Below are 19,367 nucleotides of genomic sequence, written 5' to 3'. Positions count from 1 at the left end.
AATTAACGCTACTGGTGAAAAGAATAAATATTAAATGCATTGTGAAACCTTTGAAATTTGATCAAATTCAACATGAATTTGCGGTAAGATGAGACATCTGTGGATAAGAAAATTGTAATATTTTAATTTTGTTAAACTTGATACTAATACAGATATATTCGTGATTATTTATTTCAAATATCTTATTCTATACAAATATTATAAGAGATATTATAACATAAAAATATAAATTTTTTAAATAAAATAGGTTAGAATTAAAATAGAGTAAAATAAGTTAAAAAAATAGATCGCTTTTTTCTGAAAAGAAAACAACTTTAATAGTTATTAAAAATAATGATCGGCATAAAAAAAAGATTACTTACATAGAAAAAGAAACTGAAATTTTATAAAAGAAAAATTATTTTGTTTGCCAGCGAATCGCTTAATCGTGGCTTTCAGGCCACGTTAATTAGAGTGACGTTTGCCGGAGAAAGTCGCGGCAAGGTGATCCATCGTGGCTACCGTGACAGCAAGCTATACATTATTCTCACCAGCGATAATCCATTATCAGGGTACCAGAATCGCGATATTCGTTTTCGACCAGACAACCTAGCCAAAGTATAATCGCGAGATTAATCTCAGTCCTCCACCAATGATTTTCTTCTCAAATATGACTTATTCAATGGTACGATCTTTTCCATTTGTGAAAATCATCCTTTACGTATGCCATTTCAACCATGCAGTATGAAATATCTCATGTAAAGTTTACTTAATGGCGATAGTAATCAAATTTGTCGCCAGATGGCTCTCTAAAGGATTCGATTCATGCGAATCTGCAGTGCAGTTCTGGCTGCGAAAGATCAAAAGTTGTTCTATATGCTCGACTTGCAATTTCTACTAACGCTCGAATATACTTGCAAAGTACGAGTTTCGTGAGAAATATCGTTTCCATTCGTGAAAATCTTTCCTCTTATTTTTATTTCTAATTTACTTATTACAAATATTCAATGAATGTGAAATATTTTCGAGAATTTCTTTCCTAGAAATATTATAATCGATTCTAAAATGTGACATTTTCGGTGATCATTGACACCAGATGGTGACATAACAAATTTTATTCTAGCGAAAAAAAGCGAAAGTCGAAGAGAATAGAATTCTAAGAAAGCATATTCGACATCTTTTGGATCGTGCAATTTTAATTCCACCAATTTTAATTCTGTGCGCAGCTCTCTGACTAATTAGATTATGCAAAACAGTTGTTACGCGTTCTCGACGTGTCTGGAAATTTTTAATCCCTCAATCTAGCTATCGATGAAATTTTCTCGTTCAATTATATAGTTATAATTTTGATTTTTTCTTTTTTTAATATTTTAATTTTATTAATGATTGATCTTCTAATCATGATTCTTAATTTCTTAATTTCTTATGATCTTAATTTCATAAAAATTCGAAATTTTAAATCTTAATTAATTATCAAGCAATTTTTCAAATATCTTAGTTTTAAACAATTGAAGTTCGACTTTAATTTTCTTTAAATTTCTGAGTAGAATCTTAGAAATTTTTCTGTTTCTTTCTCAATGTTCTAGAGTCAACCTTAAGAAAGAAAATTCGTGATAAAATTATTTCATGAAAAAGTGGAAAGTTTCGAACGACTTACCCTTCATGCCGAGGACCAACGCCGTTCTCCCGGTCAAAGGAACGATCTTCAATTCTCCAACCAGGATTCTTACACTACGCTCGAGGAACAACTTTCAAACTTCACCGATCACTGGCGATCGTTTCTCGATCGCGACACTGCACACCAACGATTCGTCGATTCAGTTTCAAAAACATAAAACACACTTTCTGAAAAAAAAAAAAATTGGTTAGGTTAGGTCAATTTAGATATCACTAATCCTAAGTTATAATTATAAATATTATTTTGTAAAACACAAGAATCTTAAACTATTAAATGTATAATTAATTATAAACATAAATATATAAATATATTTTATTGGAAGAAAATCAAAAAGAAGAATTTTAATAGAATTTTTAAAAAAAACTTGAATAATACAAATATACAATTAAAAAAGCTAATGCCATATTATTTTGAAATCACATTTCCATACATTTAATGATAAAAGTTAAAAAACAAACCAACTATTTCTTAATTTCATTATATTATTTTATTTTTATTTATCCTTTGTATAAACATATTCAAAAAAGATTTATTTATTTATATATTTATATATGTTATTATTTATTTATATATTTTTAATTTAACCTATTCATTTAAGAGAATGAGAAATATAAATAAATATAAATAAATTCGCAAGAAATTAATTTTTTTTTCAATTTTTTTATTCAAAAAATACATTTATAATTTTTAACTTATATTTGATTTTTAATTTAATACTGCATTTATTAAACAAAATTATTTCTAAACTATACACTATTTTTTATATAAAAAAAAGTTATAGAAATTATACAAATTAAATTTAATTATCTTTACAAATTTTGATTAATCAAATCATCTTATGCATCATTTTCAATTATATTGTTAGTAAAATTTTTGAACCTTCATCTCATCATTAGAATCTCTGAAATATTTTACGAAATAATCTGAATATAAATTAATAGTGGATATAACAATGGCAGCATTACGCAATATCTCATAACTCGCGAATCAAATTTCCGAGAAACCAGTACATTAATCGATTTTCCAAATACGCGATCACACATCGGATTTAGAATTTAAACGAGAATTAAATCTTTATGGAATTCACACGTACCGTCAAGAGACAAGTTAATAGAGGCTGCGATAAATTAAAATCGCTACTCGTGTTTAATTGGGTTATTACGATTTAATGTTATGCAAAGTTTATAAAAAATAAGCATGTCAGCCTCGAGTTACTATTTAATGAAGGTTAGGTTATAATAGGATCACGCATGAAATTAAAAAGCGGTATAATAAAGTGGATAATTACTGGCCTCTAATGGTGGTTGAAGTTACTTGATATTAAAATTAGAACACTCAAGGAATAACGAGTAGATATAGGTGTGTGGCGTTGATTATGATTTAGAATTGTTATAAAGATTAGTCACGCATAAAATGAAAAAACTGGAATAATATCATGGACACAAAAGATGAATTATGACAGGCACTAAGAAATTAAAATGTTTGAAAAATAATGAAATTAATTAAAATTCACGAAAAAAAAATGTAATTAAAATCCTCGAGGAGGATTATATATAATATATATATATAATAATATTAAAAAAATTAAAAACGAAAATTAATATGAAAAATTAAAAAAAAAATTTAAAAGATAAAATTGATGTGTGAAAATGTTAGGTTAGTTACATGATATTAAAGTTGAAATGGATTAACGCAAGTTGGAGCAGCTATAGGCAGTTGCACGTAGGTCGTGGTGAAACAGAATTGTTGCGTTTAGGTATTAGAACAGATTAGCACACCGGGGCCACCGGATCTGAACGAAATCCTATTAAATCAATTAATACATAAGCTATAAGCAAACAATCATTAAGCTCTCATTCTGGAAAATTATGTAGTTCGAAAATTCGATAATTTACAACGTCTTAAATATTTCGAGTCTAACTTTTTATTTTATAATATACTTTTTAATTCATAAATTATATTAAATGCATTTTAAAAATACATTACATTAAATAAAAGTACATTTTTGTTTTAAATATTAATAAATGTATATCAGCTATAAATGTCTACCAACTTCAAAAATAACAAAAAAAATCTAGTGGAAAAAAATTAATTATAGAAAAAAAAATTCGAAAAGATACAAGATTGATGTAAAGATGCAAATATATTTTTTAGAGTTATTTTTGTTTAATGGATACTATGTGGAATGGATTCAGAGTAAAAATTATCGAATAGTTACTTTTAAGTAACTAGTAGAATTCTCTAGTGAAAAATAACAATAGCAATTCTCAAGTCTGATTCTCAAATATATTCGTATTTTCAATAAAAAATGCTGGATAATTATGATTCTGAATAATCGAGATCTTATTGTACCTCAAATATAAAAATATTTCTATTTGCATAGTATTCAAGTCAATTTAAAAATCAGAGAGTTTCCAAAGGGCAAAGCAAAAATTCAATTGTAAAATTTCTCCGCAAAACTGTCACTTTTTTAATGAACAAGAGGAAGTGCAAAGATGTAATGAAATTTTTCGAGGTGCCACAAAGAAAAGAAATTCGATAAAGCATCCATAAGAAGTTCGAAGACTAGGGAATAATGGATCAATTTACGACCATTCTGACAAGAAGAACACGAAAATGAGCGTAACTTCTATAACATCGAAAAAGAATGACAATTAGAATATTTAAGTTTTTAACTTAACTTTTCAAAATTCATTTTTTTCTTTATTTTTTTAAGAATAAACATTTTAAAATTAATGTTGAAGTTAATAAAAAAAGAATATTAAAATCAAGTTAACAGGTGAGTTTTGAATGAATTTAATAAAAGATAGAATCTTTAAAAAAAATTGTAGTTAAAATGTTTTGTTAAATTTTGTTCCAGCTTGAAAACTAATTTAGATTTCTTGATAATTTTTATGTAATATTAAAATTACTGAATCGAGGAGGATAATTGAAATAATATTAACCTCAATCTTCATTGAAGCACATTAATTCTTGAAAATTTCTATTTTTATGATTAATATTTTATCCTGTATACCTGAAAAATAAATTTTAAATTTTATTTTTTATTGCTTTTTTCATGTGACAATTCTTCTTTGGTGAAAATCGAAAAATCTGAAACCAAATTTCGACGATTCATATGTTGAGAAAAACGATATATTTGACGTCATCAAGCTCTTTTGCCCTACTCTTTGAACATAAATTAATTTTCCATCTGGATTCCCGCTCGTTCAGCGTGCAAATAATCTCGAATAAGGTTAGTAGCCACCGAGGAAACTTTAAAAATCCTGGGAAACAGAGCGGACGAAGTTGAACAACTATACTATTAGAACGATCCAGATTACACTCCATCGATCCTTCTCTTTCCCAAGAATATTGCTAACAACGTATTTGATCATATGGATTCGTGAAAATCTGTGGAAAATCTGATAGTGAACTCATTTTTTTACGATCACGAAAATGATATAAAGAATAGAAAATTAATAATTTGCAATTTAACAAATTTCGAATAGTTAAATATTTAAATCAGAATTTTATTGAAGTTTGTATTTTAGAATTCTCATTTTCATAAAGTTTAATTACAAAATTTTTATTTCCAAAGATCTTGGAAAGTTCAAGGTTTGATTCCATATTCCACGGTTAGTTTGGAACTTGGATTTAATATAATTGGAGTTCTTGAGTTTCTCTCGATTATTTAAAGTAATTTAACACCTTACAAACTTTACCGTGATTAAATTACCCGAAAGATAACCATCCGAAATTTTACGCGAAATACATATAAAATTATGAGATAAAAATAATCTTCTATTTTTACTATTTAAAATTAACTTGTGATTTTAATATATTCGATTTTTTGGAAGTTTTAAACGTATTATCGTTTATTAACTTAACTATTAATTTAATATAATCATAAAAATTGATATATCTTTCTAAACCAAATTTTATACAAAATCAAATTTTTATTAATGTTATTATTAGTATTTTATAAAAGAAATAGAAACTTATTTTATTTTTCAAATATCAATATATTATATTTTTTTTATTTAGATATTTTGTATTTTCACATACGTCATATGCATTAATTTCAAATAATAAACAATCCACTAGTTAAAAATTATTAAAATTATTTTTAGTGTTTTTCAATAATGGATGCAAAATATGTATAGACAATTTTAAAATTAATTTACATTAAAAATAAATTTAAACTTGATAATATCGATTTTTTTCGAGGAAATTAATTTAAGTTAAGCTTTTCAAATATATAAAAAAAAAAAAACATTCTCAATGCTAATTTACATAAGAAAGAAATTTAAATTTGATGATATGAGATTTTTTTAGAAGAGTTAGGAAATCTCTGAGACACCAAAACATTTATATAACAAAAATGAATTATAATTAAAATTAAGATCAAAGAAAAATTTAAATTGTTACTCACCTGTGTAGATCACCAGCAACGAATGCCAGAATTCTTCCAAAAACCCAACACGTCACAAAATCACACGTCACAACGTCATAATTCGCGATCAATCTATTCTCTCAAAAAAATCACTTTTTGAATCTTTGAATTTTTCATTTTTTCTTTCTTTTTTTTTTTTTTTTTTTTTATTTTTCACCCTTTCAACCTTTTTCCCCCACTGAATTTAACTTAATTATCACCAAAATAAGAACAGATGATTACACATCGTGGCGAATCTCGAAACAAGGATATTTTCATGAATCTCTCGACCACTTATCGATCTTGCCACCCTTTAATCCCTCTCGTTTCCACTGGAATGATCGTGCTCTAATTAATTTTCTTTTTTAAGGCTACCTCTTCGATTCGGGGATCGTTAAACACGCGAGTGGGTCAAGGACGCGGAGTGAACTTGTACCCTCGTCGCGCCTAACTAAGGGGAGCAGTAGTTGCAAGGGAGGAAGGTAGAAATGGCCACTTTGATATCGATTGTCGGTTGTTTTCGAACAATTTCCAAGGAGAATGAGATCTGATAGTATGAAAAATTCGTATTTTTTATTATTTATTTTTTTATTATTATTTTTTTTTATTATGAGAGGAAATTATTTTCGCTTCGATTCGACTAATCAAAATTTTTAATATTGTTCAATTTTTGATTTCAGGAATCAAATTTTAAACTTGGAATATTTTTTTTTAACGCCGAAAAAAATTTTTTGATATTATTGAACTTTTAATTATAGTAATTTTTTAGTAAAAAAATATTAAGAATTTTAAAAGTGAAATCTATTATATAAAAAGTTTGTGTGATTTTCTTTCTATTACGAATGGAAAGGAAATTACTTTTATTTTTATATGACTAATCAATATTATTCAATTTTTTATTTTTGGAATCATAAATAGAAATATAAAACGTGTCAAATAACAATGTAATCTAAATTTAAATTTAAAAATTTCTTAAAAGGAAGATAACAAATTTTTCATTTTATATTAAGTTGAAAAATATCGTGGATAATATAAGAGTTAAAAAAGAATATGATGAAATAGAATTTCAATCTCTCGCCTAAAATTTCAAGCTTGCTTTCTGTTACAGAAATTGAGTCGATTTTGAAACATAATCGTTCACATATCCAGAGACATCCTGTTTTCAACGCATCGTTACATTCATATGATTAGCTTGATTATATCATATTTACACTAGCGCCAAGACTGGTCTCTAACTAAGATTAATTCGCTTCGAGTTTCTGAAATGACCCAGTTACGAGTTAAAATTGAAACTCTACCATGCTAAAAATCCTCGAAGGAAGAAACTTTTAGTCCAGGTAATAATTACTTATCATCAAAGACTTTAAAACCGTCCAATAAGCGAAAGAATTAACTTTTCAATTTACGTAATACGTTGCACAGTTTTATGTAAGATGGAACGAGTACTTCTACGATTCGAAAACGGAAGAAGAATCATGCAAAGTGACCTATCGAATGAAGAGGAAGAGGGGAAAGAGGGTTAATTTCCGCTCGATCGAAGGGTCGTTACTCGTCCTCGACCCGTCTTCGAAATAAGGACACGCAAACAAGGACACAGAGCAATCCAGTTTTCTCGTGAATTCGTCCTTGACTTTTCACCTTTCATCTTTTCACCAAATTTTAAGGTCCTTAGAATTTCTTTTTTACGTAACGTATAATACATGGTACACGTTTCTGCAAAATTACTTCTTTACTGTTTCTGTGAATTGTAAGAAGAATTAAAGATCATTGTGAAATCATGAGCTATATGAAAATTATATATGTATAAACAAAAGATACTATCTTTTAATTTCGATTTTTTTAATATTTGTCGAAGTTATCATTCTGAATAGTGATTATGAAGATTATATATTGATAGTCGTTGTTCAAAAAAATTATTTAACAAAAATGTTTCTTCGAAGGTTCTTTAGGTTAGATTAAACCATATCGAAAAAACTAATTTAAACTTAATGTAAATTGTTAAATCGATTAACAATTAAATAAGTTTTTATTTAATTTTGTTTTAAAATGAAATTAATTGATGTAAAACAAAAATTTATTTAATCTCTGATTTCTAGGTTAGGTTAATAACTTTTTGACAAACCATCAACTAAATCTTTCATAATGCTATTCAACGTAACAAATCTTGACGATACATAAAAAAATCTAAATCAAAAGATGATATCTTTCTGTAAATATAATTTATAATTTTCTGTAATAATCTATTAAATCTCGCAATCGTCACATTAAATAAAGTTAAATCGCTCGGACTTAACGCATCACAATATATGAGAGAAAAATTTTCATAGAAACCGTGAAACAATATTGTGGATAGAAAGAAGAATGGAAAAGAGAGCATTGGCTGTAAGAAAACACGTTCGTTTAGAGGGTTGTATCGGGGACAGTGGAGTGCTCGAGACCAGTGATTATTGTCAAAGACAAACGGCCGAGGGATCTCGAAGGAATTCTCGCTTCAAAGAACAACCCTCCTTGAGAAATTCTCGAGTGTTCGCTTTTGATCAACGACCACGTCAAGTGGCTGGAGCGCGAAACGAACGCGGGCACGCCGTTTCCGTTCCAAACTTCACTTTCCTCTCTACTTCCTCGCTGGACGAAGCTACGATCGAGTGACTTTTTCATCTTGTAGCTTCCACAGATGACTTTCTGTCAAACTGGTGTAAACTTTTTTCGTTACGAATTTTTTTTTTCTTCTTTTTCTTTTGGAAGAATTGATTGTAGCGGTAATATTATTAACTTTCCATCTCTTTTGACTGTGAATTATTCTCTTATTTTTATTTTGATACTTTTTTGAAGGTTAGATTACATTAATAGAATTATAGTGATTTGTAGATAGTGGATTTTTATATCAAATTTGAGCAATTTTTTTCTTTTTGATATTCTTTTTTTTTTGTGAAGAAAAAAATCAGTTGTATTGATAATAAAATTGTAATAATGATTAGAAATGAAGAGAAGTATTCGATGATTTCAAATTCGAGCAAACTTTCAATTTCTCATGGCTATTTTTTTAAAGAAACATAGATTCACATTGATAATGACCTAACAATAATTGATAGTGAAGAAATATTTAGTGGAAAACTTTTATTAGATCAAAAGAATCATAAATTCACATTGACAGTAAATTAACAGTAATAATGAAGAAATTCAATGAAAGATTTTTATTTCAAACTTTTTCTTACAAATTTTCCCTCTTTCATTTTGACGTTTCTTTTTTCAAAGAATTAAATCTTATATTTCTTTCAATAAAACTAGTTATACATTATACTTCTTCAAATTTCTCATTGAAATACAAAGAATAGATTCCTCTATTTATTGTCAAAAAAAAACAGAAAAAAAGAAGATTTTCTTTTTTACAGAGAGGCGAAGAAAAAAATTAGGTTAGAAGACCAAAAGAGAAAGTGTAAACGGGATAAAAAGTTGGTCAGTCCAGGAAGTAGTCGGTGAAGCTCCAATGCGAGACTAAGGAAGAAAAAAAAAAAGAAAAAAGATTCGGCGGATGGAAAGGTGAGGAGAAGAGTCGTCTCGAGACCAGCCACGAGGCAAAAAGGTAAAGCGCAGTGCGGAAATAATTCCGCGTCCTGCACTCGTGAAGGTCATCTCTGGAACGAGAACACTTGACCCGCTTGCCGTCCAAGGACAAACGCCATTATCCCGATTCCATTTCTTTTCGTTTTTAATTAACCTTTGCTCTCCATTCACCTATCGATATTTATAGTATATTTTCATTTCCAGGGAAAAAGGAATAGAGAAAAATTTTGGAAAAAGATTTTGGAGTTATTTTTTTTTTTTTGTGGAAACATCGACGATTAAACGATTTTGCATTCTATGCGAAGAAAAAAATGAAGAAGGATTTTGGAGAATCCAAAGTTGTTGAAGAAAGATTGTGGAATTATTTTTTGATTATACTTTGATTGAAGCATCGATATTTACGGTATTTTCATTTTCTCAAAGAGAAAAAGAATGAAGAAAGGTTTTGATTTTGGAATTATTTCTTTGTCAAGAATTCGATAGAAGCTTCGACGATTAAATGATATTGCACTCCGTGCGAAAAGAAAGATGAAGAAGGGTTTTGAAGAAAAAATGGAATATTTTAAAATTACTTTTTTTTTTGCCAGGAATGTTTTTTGCAACTTTCTAGGGAATCGTTTCGAGAATAAAGTGGAGAAATTGATGGAATAATTTAATCTCGATGATTAAAGAGAAAATACTAGACAAAAGTAAGAAGATTTCAAGAAATTTCCACATCTGTGTTGAGACGATACGAAAAGAGTAACAAGGTTATACTATTTTTAGATTTATAGATAGTAAATTGAAAGACGTGAGAAGGTTGAATAAGGGGTAATTCAATCACGAAGATTAAATTATCGATTTAACCGAAGATAAAATTTGTCCCTGGGAATATAGAAGATTCGAAAAGAATCGTATAATTTTCTCGAGACGTTCCCAACAGTCACGGAATTCTATTACGTTTAAATTTATCGACGATTAAATTGGAAACTGTATTATCGATGGAGTAATTTAATCTCGAAGATTAAATGCGAAAGCTTTCGAAGAATTCTGCGAGTTTCTCGTGGAGAAATCATTTCCAAATTTTCCTTTTAATTCGATTTCGATTATTCTCAAGAGAAAATAAACAGATGCATTGATTAACATCCAGTTTATCTTAATCTATAATAATAAAAATTATTTATTCGTCTTAAGTAGATTTCAATCGTCAAAAGAATTATAATTTCACGATGATTATAAAAATCACCTTTGTAACATATTTGTAATCCTATTAGTCTTAAAGAGTTGAAAAACAACTTAAAAAAAAGAATCAGAATAGAGCAATAAAGAGCTGTATTCTCCATCTATAATAGATTTCGATATTCTAAAAACACGATCCTGCGATGACAAACTTCAAAGTAGTAGAAATTCAAGATAGAAAATCTTTGAAATTTTCCTTTAACTGTTCTAATTTATTTTAATCTGTAACAACATATTTATTAATCCAATCTAATCTAACCTACGATAATGTAGATTACAGAATACATGGATATTTTGCAACAGATTTATTGTGTAAGAAAAATCGTAATAAATCCAATAAAATCTTCATAAGAATTACATTTGCAATTCTATTCTTCACTTCTGAAAAGACATTGAAATTACGAATAATTTCATTTAAGGGAAGATGATTCTCCAACGATTCGAAAAATTGCAAAAGCGAATTTACTTTTAAAAATAGAGAAAGTTGGCGATAAAACGTCCCTTTTCATTAAACTACCATCGCAATTTATAGATAGGAACACTTTCGACAATGATATGCAAGTTGTATTCCTCTGAATGGAACTGCTATACCTTGCACCCTTGATGGGGGCTGTTTACACGAGTACACTGACCCACGAGTACCCTCTTCTTTGTACTTTTCCTCCCATTCACTCGACGATTAAACAACGCGATACCTGCGACTCTCAATAAATATACGAGCAACCTGAGTGTGACAACCATTTCGTCGAGTGGCTTGATTCATCCGCCATCATTTTTTTACAGGATGCGACATCTTTCGCTCTTTTTCATTCGAATGTAAATGATGATTAATGGAGGGTTCAGAAACCAATCACTAATTGCTCGAAACTTGAGAAATCTCTTTATTATTGAAACTAATCGATTGAACAGTTTGCTCCGATAGTTTGATCACTTGACTTTTTAATTGAAAATTTTTGAAAACGATAATTTAAACAAAATTGTTAAGTTGGATAAATCATTCTTGAGTAATATGATACTATACGTTCCAAAAGTAATTAAGTAATGTATTAATATATAGAGGAGAATTTAAAACCTAACCTAATTTATTTATATATATTTTTTTTAAAAGAAAATTGATTCTTGATGAAAATCTATCAACATTCTTTAAAAATAATCTCATATATAATTCATCAAAAACTATTTCGTTCAAATTTCTAAATCGTTCTATTCAAGCAGGAAATAAGAATAAACTCAAAACAAATCATTTTACTTTTTTTCAGGAAACAAGAATAAATCAAAAAGGAGCAATAAAAAATCTAGAACAATCTCCAAATCTTTCTACTCTAATAGGAAACAAGAATACAACAAAAATATAAAAGAGGAGCAATAATTAAAAAGAAATTATTCTACTCTAATAAGAAACAAGAACAAACAAGATGGAGAAGCGATCGAAAAGCCAAAATCACCCTTCCTCCATCGCTCAGATTCGATCAAAAAAGAACCCTCCTCGAGGCGGCTTCGAAAAAGGGAAAAGTCACGGATGACCCCGTGACACTGTGCTCGACACGCGAGGTATCGATTGCTCGGACCGACAACAACGTGTCATCGTCTCGTTTCGCTAAAAACAACCTCGACTCCTCGAAATAAAGGGATCGTAAAAGGGAAACAGCGCGGCAGAAGAGAATATAAGAAAGAGAAAAAAGAAAAAAAGAAAAAAGACACGGCGCGTCGCGAAAGAAACTGGCAATCTGAAAATGTATATTCCGCGACGTATACCCGGCCGGTTGATTGAAAGTAGTTTGTCAGCGGCGTGCTGTCCTTCCATCAGACAGATTGCTCGAATTTCCGCGGCGGGATCGTTTTTAATACCGTGAAATCTCGCCTTCTCCCCAGCTGTGCCGACCTATTAGTCGGAGCCACGCGATGGGGAACAGACTTGGGGGAGAGGGAGGGATGACTTTTGATCGAGGCGAACGAGGGAGGGGGGTCAGACGAGAGTGGAAATGATTGAAAGTATGGTGGTGGAGCAGGGAGGAAGGTTGAAAACGTGAGAAAAGAGGAGGATACTAATGAAAGAAGGAGGAAACATGGGTTGGAAGTTTGAAAGGGTTTTATGCACGATCTTCCCTTCGAGGATGCGAATGATCATAATGTGCGAATGGGATATGGTTAAAACGGTTACTGAAAAATTTTTTCCGACGATGATGGAAACGATGATGCGAAAGTTCGAAGGATTTTTTCTCGAATGTAAGTATTATCCTCTTCGATGAAAGTAACGCACATAATGAAGGAGGAGGAAACGCAATTACGAGTTTCCTAACCTAACTTAACCTCATATTCGAAACACGTATGGAAGAATAGAAATTTGAACGATTTTAAAACCTAACCTAATTCACAAATAGAAGAATTATTTTCCTTTTCGAATCTTTCTCGACGAAAGTAAGTAAAACCTAACCTAACGCATAAATACGAACGATTTTTCTTCTTCGATTTTTGAGAACAATCGCATAAAGAAATGAAAATTCTTTTTTTTTTTAATTTGAGAACGAGAAGGAAGAATCGTTACGTTAATCAATGGAAAAAGGAATAATTCGAACTGTTGCATTTCAGACGATTAATCACGACACACGTAAAGGTGAAGAAGAAGCATTTTTTCCTCCCTCTCAGTGTTAAAATTCCCGTAAAGTTTAAGTGGATACGCGAGATCCTTCTCTCTTTGAAGAATCGGCGGACTGTTCGTTTCGATGGAGTTACGAGCGTCGAGACGAGTCTGACTGGAAAAGGGAAAAAACGGCCACACTTTTTCCTCGTTTCGATCCGATCAAAGAAGAGGAACCAGCTTTTTCCCTCCACGAGGGAATCCACAAAGGGACTATCGATCCTCCTTCTGCCCTCCACTTCGCACTTTCACACGTGATCGTTATCGAGATCTTGCTCCTTAATTCGAGCTTTTGCAATTCTTACTTCACATATATACATATCTTCCAAAACTACTCGATAACAATTTATCGAGAAAATTATTGAGAGTGACCAAAAATTATTATGTCATTAATAATAACTATTATTAAACTATTACTAGAATAGTAATAGATATTTAGATAATATATTCAACTACTCTCATCTTTTTTTGATAAATTAATATCAAGTAGTATCTATTTAATATTACCAGATAATAGTGTTTAGCTATCGAATAACCGTACTAATTATTGCAGGTATCGAATATCGTCGATTAATAACGAAGAAGCTTGGAAAGGAAAACTTTGATAAACGAAAGGCCGCCAAAGGCTATTGCGAGAGCTTGCGTCACCGCACGTCCTTGACCAGTCCTCGCGACCCAAACCCAGCCAACCCTTCCAAAATGCCAAAGGATCAACTCGCTCGCGTATACTCTCTCTCTTTCTCTCGCTCTCTCCTCAAAATCTAACCTCTACACTCTTTCAAAAATTCACCCACTTCGCACATCCTCCTTGGAAATCCTCCAATATATATATATACATATACATACATACATACATACATATATCACTACGAACCGAGAGAACACGAACGAGGATAAAACACGTATATACTTCCCGTAAACAGGAGAACGAGAAACGAAGCGTCTCCCCGTCTCTCTGTGCGACGATAATGATAATAGTAATGATAAAAAAGGGGGGAGGGGAGTAACGAGGGAGCGTGTCGCGTGTGTTGCGTGGCGCGCAACTGGCCCCGGTGTGCTCCGCTCGGTGCCTCGTCCGGAGGGCTTGTGACCCAGTTCGAGGGCCAGGAGAGTGCGCGCTACGGCCGGCAGCGCGTCGCGATACCTACTGAGCGGATCCAACCGTTTCAACCCCCCAGCTGCGCTCGCTCTCCACCCCCTCCTCCACCGTCCCTTCCACCGTCACCAGAAAGAGACAGAAAGAGAGAGAGAGAGAGAGAAAAAGAGAGAGAAAGGGACTTGCGGGTGAATGGAGAGAGAAGGAAGAGGCGCGAGTGTACGAGGGAAAAAAGGGGGTCTGGCAGGGAGGAGAACGGTGGCAACGTGGCTGGGATAGTTGGAAGAAAGGGTGAGTGAGTGGGAGAGAGAGGGAGAGGGTTTGTACATGAGTGAAAAAGAGATGTAGCAGCGGAAAAAAGGGAAGAGGATTTTTTGGAAGAAAGGGTGAGCGAGAGGGAGAAGAAAAGAAAGGGAGAAAGGGGAGAGATGGTTTTTTCCAAGAGAGAGAAAGAGATGGAACGTAAAAAAGGAAGGAAAATTCTTTTTGGAAGAAAGGGTGAAGTGAGAGGGAGAGAAAGAGTTTCTTCCTCGTGCGTGGATAAAAAGGAGATGCGACGCAAAAAGGAAGAAAAAGGTTTTTTGGAACAAAGGGTGAGCGAGAGAGAGAGAAGAAAGGGAGAAAAGGGAGAAGAGGATTTTTTGGAAGAGTGAGCGAGAGGGTTTCTGCCTGGTGCGTGAATGAAAGAGAGAGATAGGAGAGTGGAGAAGTTTTTTGGAAGGAAGAGAAGGGCGCAACGTGGCTGGGATAGTTGGAAGGAGTGAGGGGTGAGCACCCCTACTCGCTTCGAAAGCGCTCCCCTCCATATTGATTAGTGCGCGCGGGCCGGCACGGCAATCCAGAGCGGAGCGAGCTGCGCTACGCGCTGTCAACACGGGTTGGTGAGCTCGAAATTCGGCCGTGCTCTCGTCTCTCTCTCCTTTCGAAAATTGAAGGAATGGGGTTGGAGATTAGGAGAGAAGTCGATCCGAGAGAAAGTTGGGCGATGGTTTGGTGCGATACGGAGATATATGCAAGTGGATCTTTTTTCTAAAAAAAAAATAAATAATAAGAAAACTCTCCTCGAGAAGATGTCTCAAGAGTGTGATGATTATGCACGAGTTGTGTCGTAATTGTGACGTAATATTTGAGAAATTAAGTTTAAATTTTGGAGAATTAGGTAATGATCTTTCTTGTAAGATATCTCGTGACGAAAAAGAACGAAGGATGTGATTCGTATTGGAGTTGCTTTAAGTGAAATGTTCGAATTTGTTACACAGAATTATTCGATGCTTTTTGAATGATAAAATTGTTCGAATAATTTTATTTTTTTAATCTAAAAAATTTATCCAACCATCTCTTCGCTTTTTCAAACTAGTTATCTATAACATTTGATCGTAAGAGCGAGAAGAATTTTGATGCGTATATGCATATGTTAGTTTTATACGTGAAGAAAGTTACAAGATAGAAATGGCATTTAAATTGCAACGAAGCGGTAGAGACATTAAGAATAAAGTTAGTTCAATGAGCTATTTGAATAATTTATTATTCAAAGCGTAGAATAACCGCGATAATTATGCAGACATTAATTAAAGTAGTTATAGGAATAAACGTTATTCGAGCATTTTAAACGAAATTATTATTCAAAATAAATTTAATCATTATTAAATTAATTTTTGAAGCTTGTCGTAACTCGAATACTTTTATTTACTACGATTAAAGTACAAAATTTTCGAACCTTAACCTCTTGAAAAAAAATTTGAAAAAAAGTCGAGGTTAGGTTCCAGAGATGGATAAAATTTTAACGATTAAAATTAAATTGAAAAAAAAAAAGAGAAAAAATACTCAAACAATTTATCATTCAACGCGTAGAATAATGCTGCGCTCAACTGCAGCGAAAGATTATAAATTATACAAAAAGCAGTCAACTGTACAAATTTATATCACGTACAAGTATATAAATTCGTTAAATGAATTTATTATCGTAAACCAACTTTTTATTCGTTTATTATTTTAACTCTTAAATTTTCAAATTAATTTTTCCAACTTGTTCCACCACCAATTTTAAGGTTAGGCTCGAAAAATTTGCTTCTGTAACGAATAGAGAGAGGATCTCGGTGAGTGGCTTGTAATTTTGTAAACGGTATTTTTATTTCTCGATGGAAGGGAAATATTGGATAGCAATATTGATGTTTGAACGCGATAAATAAAGATTTAAAATTGTTATAAATTAAATATCGTTTCAAACCCGTATCGTGGATTGGAATATATCAAAGAATCGTGAGTACAGCGAAATTTGAAGAGTTTTGGAACGCTCTTAATTAAGGAGGATGGAATATTCTATTGATTGAAATAACAACATTAATCGGATTTGAATGAAGAAAAGTTACTCGTTCAATCTCTTTCCAAAATGTTCCCCTTCCGTCGAAAAATTGAGCCAGAATAAAAGTTGCATCGATGAATTTTCCAATTTATAAAATTGATTTTTTTTTTTCTTTTAATCTAATTTCACGTGTAATCGATCGTTTTGTTCAATTCGTTCGAATTGTATTTTTTTTTTTTTTTTTTTTAATCAATTATCGGAAGATTGCTTTTTCGATAGAAAATTAACGATTCTTGATGTACAATAGGCGAGGTAATTTATTCGTTTTATAAAAAAAAACGTTCGAAAAATGTTCTTTCGTTTATTTATTTTAATTTTCTCGATTTTTAAGTAAGTTTTTAAATTCAATAAGTTGAAACATCCCCTAACATTAATAACAAAGAATTGTACACTTGAAAAACAATATATCTCTCCCTCCTCTTACAAATTTTTTCCACGAGAAATAATTCACGATTTATCCGAATCAATCGTGTTACGAGAGATTCGCCCTGTATTATTTTTTCAAATTATCCGTATATGACCCGTTGGAAAATTCATAAATATCCAAACCTCTCGAAGGGGAGAGGGGAACGATCGCCATTTTTCCACCAGGCGAAAACTAACCGAGAAAACTTTGTCCATAGCCTGAATCACGGCCAGCCGTTCCTCCGACTAATGAAACCATTTATCGACAGCCAGCCAATAAACCGTCCCTATAATATGAAAATTTGCACGGGTAAACAGCAGCAAGTGTGCGCATGCGCACTCGCGCCAGCGCGTATGCAACCACCGAGGTTGGTCGCAGCTGCAGTTTTATTAATCGGTCCCAACGTTGTTACGCCATTAAGGATTGGCGCCCTTGATTCTCGATTCCCGTTTTTTTAATCGTTCGTTTTTTACGCCATATAAACAAAAAGAATCGAATAATCGTTGAACAATCGATNACAGCAGCAAGTGTGCGCATGCGCACTCGCGCCAGCGCGTATGCAACCACCGAGGTTGGTCGCAGCTGCAGTTTTATTAATCGGTCCCAACGTTGTTACGCCATTAAGGATTGGCGCCCTTGATTCTCGATTCCCGTTTTTTTAATCGTTCGTTTTTTACGTTACGTTTTATATAAACAAAAAGAATCGAATAATCGTCGAACAATCGATGACGCGACAAATCGAATGATTATTCGATGGAAATCAAACTTATCGCCCGTTTAAGAAGCCAGGTATCCACAATGAAATTTCAACTCGTGAGAATTCCACTTATGAATATTATGAGAGTACTATTCGCAAATGGAGGGGGAGGAGGGAGGGGGAGGAGGGAGGGGGAGGAGGGAGGGAGGAAGAGAGAGAGAGAGAGAGAGAGAGAGAGAGAGAGAGAGAGAGAGAGAGAGAGAGAGAGATGGTCCACCACGAACGGTGAGGGATGATGAAGAAAAGGGTTGGAGGGTCGTCGACCTCTTCGTTAAAACCATCCCCTTCCCGATGGATGGGTCGAGAGTGGAAAGAAAATCAAGTGCATCCGCTCGAAGGGGATTACACGGTCTCTAGGGTTCCGCCGACCTTCTTCCGAATGCATATCTCTCCCCCTCCCCTGGTGAAAGGACAAGGGGGAGAGCTTTCACTTTCATCGGCTTCGAAAGCCTCGGCCGGCAAACTTAAAGTCGCGCGATTCTCCCGCGGTTCCCCCTCCCCCCCTGGCCTCGTGCCGAAAACACCTTTTCCGTGGACGTGAATGAACACCTCCTCCTGTTCCGCTCTTTAACCCTGTTCGAAGAGAGAGAGAGAGAGAGAGAGAAAAAAGAAACGAAAGAAAGTGGAGAAAAAGTAGAAAGAATGTTTCGAGAACGCTGGGATTGAAAAGGTGTTGGAAAAAAAAGGTGTTGGATCGAGTATTGAAATACCGAGAGGTTTTTAAGTAGTACGAATCGATGATAATCGAGCTTAATTCGAGTTTAGTCGAAGGCGATGATACAATAAAAGGTAGTAGTCTCGTTGGGAAATGATACAGGTGCGGAGGCAATGGAAAAATGGAGTGGCTCTATAATATCCGCGATGACCAGTTGGCTCGGATGGTAAGAAGTTTATAGGGGGATGAAGAGTTCGTTTATTGGGTCACCGATTGGACACTATCCCTCCGGCGATGTCTACAAGTAGGTATTGTGTCTGTTCGACGCTCGAGATAAATATTGGAAAGTATCGAGGGATCGAGTGCGAGTAGTGTTGCTCTGTAATGTGCGCGACCGATTGAAAGTGGTATTGGCCGACGACGATTCCGACATGAAGGGATTTATAATTAACTGACGTCTTGAACTTTACATAGTAGTATATAATATTTTGTATTGATTTGTAAGTATTGTTTGATCACGGTTTGGTGAAATTTATAATTAACGTTGACTCTATAAAATCTCGTTCGTTGGCTGATAAGATCGATCGAAGGGAAATTTGT

The 19,367-nt window shown here is 32.7% G+C and overlaps 1 protein-coding gene across 4 annotated transcripts in view; it reads right to left on the bottom strand.

The window, feature by feature from the left end:
* The window catches only part of LOC122718241, a 139,926-nt gene extending 125,348 nt beyond the window's left edge, over positions 1–14,578 (bottom strand). For 2 of the 4 annotated variants that reach the window (XM_043943117.1, XM_043943120.1), the window contains exons 1-3: positions 14,342–14,578; positions 6,072–6,403; positions 1,637–1,824 (exon numbers count right to left, since the gene is read on the bottom strand). The gene's annotated coding sequence lies outside the window, so the exon portion shown is untranslated. The remainder of the gene's footprint in view (positions 1–1,636; positions 1,825–6,071; positions 6,404–14,341) is intronic. The other 2 variants (XM_043943119.1, XM_043943118.1) reach the window with 2 other exon arrangements.
* Between the last annotated feature and the right edge of the window lie 4,789 nt (positions 14,579–19,367).

Source organism: Apis laboriosa, unplaced genomic scaffold (assembly GCF_014066325.1).
Source record: "Apis laboriosa isolate Shangri-la unplaced genomic scaffold, ASM1406632v1 scaffold5_cov152, whole genome shotgun sequence".
In the NCBI taxonomy this organism is placed as follows: domain Eukaryota; kingdom Metazoa; phylum Arthropoda; class Insecta; order Hymenoptera; family Apidae; genus Apis; species Apis laboriosa.
Note: the sequence above shows the minus strand (reverse complement) of the source record. Positions and strands in the feature narration are given on the sequence as shown.